This window comes from Macrobrachium nipponense, chromosome 44, assembly GCF_015104395.2.
Source record: "Macrobrachium nipponense isolate FS-2020 chromosome 44, ASM1510439v2, whole genome shotgun sequence".
Lineage (NCBI taxonomy): Eukaryota > Metazoa > Arthropoda > Malacostraca > Decapoda > Palaemonidae > Macrobrachium > Macrobrachium nipponense.
The window spans coordinates 49,130,461-49,142,099 of record NC_087221.1 but is presented as its reverse complement, the minus strand read 5'-3'; positions in this window follow the sequence as shown (position 1 = coordinate 49,142,099).

Genomic DNA, 11,639 nt, shown 5'->3' with positions numbered 1-11,639 from the left:
GAATTTTGAAAATTATGTTATTTGTTACGGGACTATTCTTAATTAGCATATCTTTAATGGTATTGTTATAAGAAAACACATCATTAACATTAAACGATTTAAATATTGATTTTATGGTTTCAAATTCACGAAAGTAAGGCAAGCTAAGTAAATATTGGAGGTTTCGTTAGCATTACTAGCACCACTATAAAACTTTTTGAGAGCTTTTTGATAACATAAATCAATTATATGAGGTGGGCAGCAGATATCGTTTCCTATCTTTTTTATATACTCTATTTCTTGGTCAAGATATTGTGGACTTGTGATACGCAAAGCACGTAAGAACATAGAAGAAATAAATGAAATTTTAATATAAAGATGGTGGCCAGAATAAAAATGTAAATATGTCAAATTATTTGTGGGTTTCCTATAAATACTGAATTTACATTAGAAATATTCTCTATGTATTAATACATCCAGGAAAGGGATGACATAGTTATATTAAATTTCAACAGTTAATTTTATGGATGGCACTAAATTATTCAATTAAGACAGTAAATCATTTACATCGATACCAACAGGTAGACTACCAAGATGTCATCTGCATATCTGAACCATTTTAAAGGGACAAGTGTGATATCCGGGAGGTGCTGTCTTTCAAAAAATTCCATATATAAGCTTGAAAGGAGAGGTGATAAAGGGTTACCCATGGCCATATCAAATATTTGTTGGTAATATTTTCCATTAAAAATAAAGCTGCAATCACAAATACACAACTTAATCAATGAAATTATGTGACCAATGGACATAGGTAATTCATGCAATACAAGTTCCTTACTTAAATATTCTAGCACAGAGTTAATAAGGACTTTTGTAAACAAGGAACATACATCAAAACTGTATTGTTTTCTGGATGAATCATCTGTTAACTACCCAAAGTGTGGCTGCCTAAAATCTTTAATCTTGCCCTCGGGCAGTTTTTCGTTTCTGTAGAGTGAATTGGACCTTATGCTAATCTTGTATGTTAGTTTGGATATTAAGCCTACTTGTACTATGTTTTTGCTCTGTATGATCAGTTGTGCCTAAGTAAAGGGTTGTGCTAGACCGAAAGTTCTTGGCTTTCTCGTATGTATGTATGTATGTATATATGTATGTATGTATGTATGTATGTATGTATGTAGCTTCCTCCGAAGCTACATACATACATACATACATACATAGATGAAGGCAGGCAGGAACAACACATTATGGCATTTATTCCGCCGTTTCGCAATACATTATTGCATCCTCAAGGAATTCTACAATGGATGTAAATAAGATAATTTTTAAAAACTTTAAAAAAATATAAAATTAAAAACAATAGTTATCTATAGGTCAATTTAAAACACAATACGTTAGGTCAAAACACAAGTTACATAAATTAGAAAAAAAGAATTAAAAACTATATAACTGAACATTAATATGCAAGGGTTTATTTTTTTAAAAAAATTAATAATAATAATAATAAATAAATAACTAAAGGAAGAGTGGAGCTAACCTGCCAGAGCAAAGTCAAGAATAAAACTAAAAGCAGAAACGAAAAGTAAACAATAACAGGCTTTAAGAACAACAAAAAGTCAAGATAAAAAAAAGTTGAACAGCTGAGGACTGGGGATTTAAAATCGAAACAAGTTGTTTTATTTTCAACGTCTCTAAAATAAATAGGTCTTTAGGGTTGTTGACCTGTCCAATTATAGGGAAATCTTTGTATTCTATGTTTGTTTTACATTGTAAAGAATAATTTCTTATATTAGATGTGTCTGGGCTGGACAGGCGAAACCCCCGTTCTGTGACTAACCCCCTTATGAGAATCGGGTCGTACCCTAAGAAGACGCTTCGTGGATCCCACATAATTTCCCATATCACATCTGAGACATGTATATTTATATACCACATTAGACGTCATCAAAGGGCAGAGTCGGTCTTTTACTCTGAAAAGGGAGCCAATTGTAAGGGGGTTTTGGGGAATCAACTTTACATCAACGGCATTAAAATGTTCATTGATTATTTTTGTAAAGCATGTACGGAAGTTGTCAGAGTTTATGTATGGAAAGGATGCGTAGAATTTTTTCTTTGGGACGTTAAAATGCAAAGGGCTGGTAGAGAACTTTTTGCTGAGTAATTTCTGTATGACCTTGTTAATGATCTTGGCAGGGAAACGGTCATCGTTAAAATATTTGTAGAGGAAGGTAATTTCGTTGTGGAAAAGTTGCTAGTGTGAAGTAAGTAATAGTGCCCGATGAATAAGTGTATAAACAGAATTTAACTTTAAGTTATAAAAACAAAAACTATAAAAATTGGAGCCCAGACCTGTAAATGTTTTCTTCCTAAAAATAGTGGAAGAAAACATTTACAGGTCTGAATTTTTATAGTTTTTGTTTTGATCTTTATTCTGCTCAGAGCCATTGTGCTTTTCATATCAATATTACTTTTGTTTGTAGCATCCTTTGCCAACCTATCAGCCATCTCATTCAAATGAATACCAACGTGAGATGGTACCCAGAAAAACTTGACAAAATACCCTTGATCTTCCATTGCATATACAAGTCCTTTACACTTACCTACTAATTCCCTGTCAACTGGATATCTAGAGTTAAGAGCAAGAGGAGCACTCTGGCAATCATCGAAAACAAACACGTTTTTCATCTTGTTTACTACGAAGGTTAACCCTTCATGAATGGCATGTAATTCAGCAGCAGTAGTTGAAGGTTTTATCCTCTATTCTTTTTGACAGCGTCTCGTCAGTACTCACATCATTTTCATAATATTCCCTTATAACCACCCCGCATCCAACCATGATATAATTCACTAAACCATCACAGTACATATGTATACTGTTAGCTTAAGGTAATGTGTTAATTTTAGACAAAATTAATTGTTTCAATTCTTATGTGTTGCACTCACTTTTTTTACAGCCAAGTTTACAAATACATTAATTTTGTAACACAACCACGGCTTCATTGGAACTACTACTTGTAATTTTACGCAAAATTTTATATCATATTTCATCAGTATATTATACAGTTTCTTAAAACACGTGTTATATTTAACAGGGCAAACTCTATTGCCTGGATAACTGTCAACAGCCCTCTTTAAGGTCTTTCTCCCCTTCTCATCATACGAAGAGCATTCGGTAGATTCAATTCTAGTCTCATGGAACAACCCAAAATAACTCTCATTGCCTTATTCTGAATTATTTCAAGAGGTCTCAACTCTCTGTTCGAATAATTCACCAGCACAGGTGATGCATAGTCAATAACTGAACGCACCGTACTGATGTACTTCATCCTTACAACAGGAATACCAGCACCGTTACCTCTGTTTGCCAACACCTGTAAAGGTCTCATTCGAGCTAGACAAACATTTTTTCAAGTAATTAATTTCATCAGAGCTTTTGTTAAATCCAATGTACATACCTAGATACTTATAACTATTTACTTTTTCCAAAGTTTTACCATTTATGGCAACCGTATTACTATTAACCATCCTTGACTGAAATTTGCTCTTTTCTTCATTTATCACCTAACCCATGTGCATGCACAAATTCTGTAATTCTGCATAGCCCTTATTAAAATGGTTTCACTAACACACTGTATCAAAATATAATCAGCATAAACAATAATCTCAGTACCAGCAGGAAAATTATGCCTCGCAATTTTATCCATCTAAACATTAAAAAGGGTAGGACTAAGAACACCACCTAACTCCATCAACATTTCCTCGGACTCACGTCCTTGGAGCCAAACTTTCGCTCTTCTTTCAGTTAAGTAACTCTTCATTCAACCCAGTAAAAATTCCCTGACGCCTTTCTTGACAAGCTCTTCTAGAATGACATCACTGGAAGCTCTATCAAAAGATCCTTTTAAGTCAACAAATGCTCTACATTTAGCATTAATTAAGACTTTAGTAACGCAATCTGAAGTACTCTTCCCCTTTATAAAACCATTCACATTCGGCGATAATTGGTCACCAATCATATAAATTAATCTATTCAATACAAGACTCTCCATTAATTTACACAAACAAGATGTAAGTGAAATAGGCCTATTTTCTCCGTTGCCCTTCACTATAGTTACAAAAAGAGATATTTTCCATTTCTTAGGAAGCCTGCCATTTTTATATGAAAGATTAAGTAGATCTAACAAAGGACGATCCTCCATCATAATCAAACAGTTTAAAATTATACCACCTATTACGTAAGCAGGCCTGAACATTGTTTGGGAGACCCACGGTCCAGATAGAACCACTGATACTTGCTGATTCCGACAATTTCCTAACCAATTCGTTGGCCTTCCCATTCGGATCATGATGAGCTACGGTTTCCTTCCTTTTCTTTCTCACTTTATTGACTAAATTCCATACAGACTCAATCTCTTCAGTAAGTGAAATTTCTTCCAAGAACTTATCCCAATATTTATCTCTGACCGTCCTCCTTATACCTCTGCTGTCCCGTCTGCCATTATGGTTTCTCTACTCCGACCATCACCTGGACTCCTACTCCAGTTACTTAGAGCTTTTCGAAGCAGTTTATTCCAACCCCGAACTATTTTGTCATTTGAATATACAGACTTTGTAAATGACGAGAAGCCACTTTTTATAGCGATATTTAAAATACTATTATTGACAGTATGCAATTCTTCATAGAATATGTTTTCGTCGTTTTGATGACCATTAACATCCTTGTTATATGAGTACCACTCACCAACTTTATTCAGAAACTCTAATTTTATATCAGGTTTTAAATGATAGCACTTCCTTTTTTTCCTGACAAACATCTCGTTTATGCTTAAAGATACTTCTATAGTAAAGTGATCACTAACAAACTCGCTAACAACTAACGTATAGCATAATCAATTCTGCCACCTCTCACGTGCGTTGATACACCATTCCCCAAGACTTTGACATTTTCCAATGAGTTAAGTATGTTATTTAATACAAAACCACTTCTGTTTTGGCTACCACTGCTTCCCAAATCATGATGGCGAGCATTAAGATCACCCACTAATAAACTGCTCATTAAAAATAACCTTTGGTAAATTCTCAAGATCCAATTTATCAGCATGCACATACACATTGATCATGTAAAATACAATATCCTTTAAATATAATTTTACACACAAACACTCAGTGCCGTTAATATTTCTGTCGCTTCAGACAAAACAGCTGGTATATCATTTTTCACAAAGGTAGTTAAACCCCTTATAATTTTCTCAGTATCTGCCGGAAGTTCAAATGATTGATAACCTGCTAATTGGAAACCGGCCCCATTAACACCAATTTCTTGCAAAGTTATTACCTCGAAATCACGAGAAAGAAACCGATCATGAACATCATTTCCTTTTTTTTTTTTTTTTTTTTTGAAGGCTATTTACATTCCACGATAGTGCTTTAAGACAAGACCCCTCCATTTTGGTCAATTTCCTTCCTCATTTTTCTAGCAAAAGTAACCACATTCATTTTAAGATCTTCATCTGGCCGCTGCAGGTACTCTAGTACTGCATCTAATAAGGAAGCAATACTAACAACTAAGTTGTCACATCCTTTCCTTTCATTTGGCAAATATGTCCTTAATTCATAATTTCTTTCATAAATGGAGGTACCCTGAAACACATTATCAGTAGACACTAATTCGGCATTTTCACATTCTCTGGCAGACATATGATCATCACAAGTAGCTCTATCTACAATTTAAACCTTATTTTGAATGCTGACATTATTAGAACCAGCACCTACATCATTCACTTCAGAAACATTCTCCTCCATCCCAATAGAAACGACTCTACTAGTACCACTACACACTTTTGATAGCTGATCACGCATCCTCAAGATTACCTTTTTAGGTTCTTCTATTTCTAAATGAAGTGTTTGAATAACACTGCCATGTTTATCACAAGCTAGATTGCGACTAGAGGTCTCCCCCATTTGAAGTTGCCTTTCTTCTTCTCTTCGTTCCCATACGTTTGTAGCTGGCATAACAACCTCGTTTTCGTTCTTATTCAGTGATTGAGAAACTAAAATACTACTTGGAGTTTTAACACCAATAACTGGCCTCTTTTTACACAACCAAGAACTAGCATTGGGGTTACCTCCACAATTGCAACATTTTGGAACAATGTTAACATTATTTTTTATTTTATTCAAACATTCTTTTGAGTCATGACTTTTGCTGCAATATCTATACATTTGAAGTTACTTTCACATTTATATGCAAAATGGTCCCATTTGCTACATTTAAAACAACATAGGACTTTCCTTAAACACATCAATCCGTTTATATCCAAGACAGGGAACAAATAATTTCTCTGGAACCTCACCTCTTACAAGTGCTATCACCTGCGAAACTTTTAAACTAGTTTCACCTTTCTGCTTAACCTCACGTTGTTTAGCTCAAACAACCCTTTCCTCTACCAATAAATCATTTGGATCCATACATAAAGGGTACCCAAACACACTAACTTGACTATACTTCCCATCATCCTTAGGTTTTTCTAACATAATGTCTTCAAAGCCAGTGGTAGTTCAGAAATTCACAGCATTATCAACTTTAACTTTTATATATGGTCTATATTTATCTTCCTTAATAATTCAAAATTTGCATTTTTTTTATAGTCTTACCGTCCACTGCATCTTGTCATGATAATCCATTTCCAGTGCATTGGGAAAATACAAACACTTCCTTGAACTTGGTCCTTCATTATTGGCTTCATTACTATTACCCAGAATGGTGATCGATTGCCATGTAGTACTAGTGCCACCAGTAGAATGATCAACCATTAGACTTGAACGAGTGTTATTCATAACTTTCCTACTCACTGCTTTTAGTCTTTTATTGACTAAAATATTTCTATCACTCTCAGCTACCTTCATCTCACTGACTTTTGTTTTCTTCGGTTTTTTCCTTCTCCTCCTAGATGTAGAAGCATAATTGATTTCACTTGTTTCACTAGTCATAAAGCCAGATCCTCTTCAACGTCTCTCCGACGGCATCCTTGGTTGCCATAGTGAGGCAACACGTTGAAAAAGGTTCAACGTAATGCAAAGAGCAATTAATTGCTTATAACCAGCAGAACATCCAACAAGGCGCCGGAGCAGAAAAAAAAAAAAAAAACCGGACGTCCGTTGTTGGCCAGAGGCCCAGAGCTCAGTCCAGACTCCAGTGACCTAATGATTGTAATAAAGTATAGTACCATAAGCTGAACCGAGACCTTTCAATATGGCTACCCGAAGTCACAATCTCGCGGGAAAATCGCCACTCCAGTGATTGACGCTCTATGATGGTAACACTGCGTCCCCGGCTTTAAATAGCAACGCTATGTGTAAGTTTTAGGTAAATGAAAGGATATCTGGGTGTACATTTGCACCTGAAAAGTGTTTTGATAATTTATTGTATGCGAATTACACCGTTAATATTCGAAATAGGATATTTTTATTATTGTTGAATGTAAACTGCCTTTTCAGGGTGGCGTATGGAACAGCCCAGACGCAATGGCGGGAAAATTGCTTATGTCGCTGTTCTCTATGGCAAGCTGTCAACTTTATTGGACCACACCTAGTACTCTGCTACTAAGCTACGTGTTACTTCATTACATATAGTTCCTTGCTGGACGAGTGGTTTTCGCGCTCGGCTACCAATCCGGTGGTCCGAAATTTGATTCCCGGCTCGGCCAACGCGGAATCAGAGGGATTTATTTCTGGTGATAGAAATTAATTTATCGATATAGTGTGGTTCGGATCCCACAATAAGCTGTAGGTCCTGTTGCTAGGTTGACCAATTGGTACCTAGCCATGTAAAAATATCTAATCCTTTGGGCCAGCCCTAGGAGAGCTGTTAATCAGCTCAGTGGTCTGGTAAAACTAAGACATACTTAACTTTTTAACTTCATTACACGTAAGTATATCTGTTATAACTTTTTAATTTTTATAAAAATGCGTGTTTCAGTACCATTTTCCCGCCGCGTGCGTCTGGCTGTTCCATTCGCCACCCCGAAAAGGCCGCTTACATTCAGCAATAATAACAATATCCTATTTCGAATATTAACGGTGTCATCCACATACAATAGATCATTAAAACACTTTTCAGGTGCAAATGTACACCCAGATAACCTTTTATTTACCCAAAACTTACACATAGCGTAACTATCTAAAGCCCGGGACGCAGTGTTACCATAAGCTCAACAGCAGGAGTTTTTTCAGAGGTGTAGAAGTTTCCTTGTAGTGGGATGCACAGAAATAAAGAAGAGGTACAATTTCAATGATGGTGTCCTGTCAAAGTTAAACTGTCTCTGTCCAAAAAATGCTCTCTCATCAGAATTCAGAGAAAGAATCCCCTCCTTATTCCCTCTTTCATCTGAGCTTCTTCTGATTGTACCCCCAGATGACCACTCACTACTTCAAAAGCTGGATGATCAATGGAGAATGTTTCCCATTTTTCAACATGAACTTAAACATCTCGTTAATGAGTCACCTGATAAGTTCTGGGGAGAAGTGTCCCAAAAAGAGTCTAGTTTTTCAGACCTAGCCAATTTTGCTTTAACTGCCCTTTGCTTGCCGCACTCTAATGCTGAATGCGAACGAGTGTTCAGTAAAGTTAACCTCAGGAAAACTAAACAAAGAAACAGACTGAAAACAAGGACAGTTAATGGGGCTCTTCTCTCTGCTAGTTGCATGTTTATCATGTTAAGCTGGTGAGTCTCCACCTATAACAATATCATCCAGATATGGATAAGCAAAATCATAAGAAGCTAACAATTGGGAAATGAACTTCTGAAATATTGCAGGAGCAGAATGGATACCAAATGGTAACCGTAAATATCTATATAGGCCCAAATGTGTGTTAATTACCAAATATTTAGTCTTCTGGAGCAACTTCCATTTGCAAATAAGCATTCTTGAGATCAAGTCTGGTATAATACTTATATCCAGACACATTGGAAATTAATTCTGACATATTAGGTAATGGGAATTTAGATTCATGAAGAATTTCATTTATTTTACAAAAACCCCCACAAACCCTAAGGGATCCATTCTGCTTCCTGACAGTAACAATTGGTGAGGCATAATCTGAGAATTCTACTCTTTCTATAATCTTATTTTTTTCATGCTCTTGCAGCGCACTCTCAACCTCACTGCGTAACGTCAAGTGGCACCGTGCGGGCCTTCTGAAAAACAGGAACATGACCAACTTTAGGATACAATCGGGCTTGACAGTTCTTAATAGGTTTCAAACTATCTGCATTATTGTTTTCCACAAAATCTTTTATATTTAACTGATGGACATTAATTATATTGTGCTTATCTATTAAATTCCTACCAATCAAGTTATTTGGGGAGTCTGACCCAACAATTATGAATTAAACGTCTGAATGATTTTGCTGATTGTATTGAAAATGTGGAACTTTGACCTTCCCAAATACTTTAATTGGCATTGGTTATAACCCTGCAATTTAGTTCTACAGTTCAGTAATGTACAATTTAACTTCTTGAAATCATCATACTTTAACGTGGAAATAGCTGAACCGGTGTCAGTTTCACATAAAAATGGTTTATGATTCAATGGACAACTAACAACATAAGGTTGAACAGAACTCTTGTTTACTATACATTTCAAATCAAGTGACTTCATCATTGGATTCCTCTTCTTGGATTAAAAATTCATGAGTCTTCTTCTAGTGGGGTTTCATCGTTGGCGGCGGTCTTGAGAAAACTAACCTGAAGCTGCTGTACAAGCCTAAGAAGACAATTGTCATAACTTAATACTTTCGCGGGCTGAATCTGGATTAAATACACACTTCGTGTAAAGTACTCACAGCTTTATTGTTCCTCCACTCCGTTACAGGTGGTATAACTTATGACTTTCGGGAACAAATGATCAGTGTGAGGCTATATCCCAAAATTATTGCCCCTACAGCAGATATTGGTAATTTGGTATAGGTATTTTAGGTGGGTGAAAATACAAGAGCGAAATAGGCATACAAGGAGGTATTCTAACATTGCCATGGCAACCTGTATCTGTAGGTTCTGATTCTGGTATTAAAGTGCAGAGTGCACTAGCTAAGTAAGGACCTTGTAACTTTGGCTTATGCTAGTGGTCTACCAGGCTATGACCTGATACATAAGGTTTAGGTTAGGTTAGGTAAGGTTAGATTCCCAGCCAATAATTTTTAATATTAATTTCCCAAAGTTAGGTTAGGTTGCAGTCCAGGAGGCGGCAAAAAAAGTCTGGCTATGTAAGGCCTTCTGTGCCTTTGACTTGGTTACATTGGGTTGCAACCCTGTTATTTTAATTCACAGCTCCATAAATTAGAGTGGGTTGGGGGGGACGCTCATGAGATCGGATCCCCCCGGCATCGTAGGTGGGATACCCTGATAGGTGAAATAAGTCAATGATTTTTCACCTACCCAAATACCCGGCTTTCCATATAAAAGGGGGTGGGGGGCGAGGGTTGTATTATTTAGGGAAAAAAAGTGCATTTTGGCCAAGCCCAACGTGCTAGATATAAGGCATTTTTTTTCAATTCGTTAAAATGCAAATTTCCTCGTTAATTGTAGCACAGTAATACCTTGATAAAAGAGACAAGTCTTCACAGTAATAGCTGGATAAAGGGGACAGTCTTCACAGTAATACCTGGATAAAAGGACTGTCACCACAGTAATACCTGGATAAAAGGGAAGGACAGCATAGTAATACCTGGACAGTCACCTCATTAATACCTGGTTAAAGGTGACAGACAGCACAGTAATACCTGGATAAAAGGGAGTGTCACCACAGAACACAGGATAAACGGGAGAGTCACTACAATAATACCTGGACCAAAGGGATAGTTACCACAGTAATACCTGGATAAAAGGACAGTAATACCTGTCAGTTCACCCCCACGACTGTTAAAAGGGTGAACGTCCACGTGTAAAAAATAGAACTGTCAGTCGGACCATCGCTCATTTGCCAGAAGAGTGATACAACTCAAAAAATGTGTTTTGAGCAATGATACCAGCAGATAGCCTGTTCTTTATTCCATATTGTAGTAAAATCTTCTTATTTGTTTTTGTCATTAAAACAGCTCAGTAAAAAATTCATTTAAATATAAATGGACAAAGTATAGAGAATTTCAACTTTAGATTACTTCTCCCGAAATATAGCAATTTTCGAGTTAAGACTCTCCTGGCAAATGAGTGACTATATACTCATATCCCAATTTAAAATTGGCGATATAAGTGAATTATAATCAAGTCTGACGATTTGGTTTGTTTCTTCATTTATTTAATGAATAGAACTTGGTTATTAGATTATTATTTTTGGTTATTATATTATTATTATTATTATTATTATTATTATTATTATTTTTTATTTATTTATTTTTTTTCTCTATCACAGTCCTCCAATTCGACTGGGTGGTATTTATAGTGTGGGGTTCCGGGTTGCATCCTGCCTCCTTAGGAGTCCATCACTTTTCTTACTATGTGTGCCGTTTCTAGGATCACACTCTTCTGCATGAGTCCTGGAGCTACTTCAGCCTCTAGTTTTTCTAGATTCCTTTTCAGGGATTTTGGGATCGTGCCTAGTGCTCCTATGATTATGGGTACGATTTCCACTGGCATATCCCATATCCTTCTTATTTCTATTT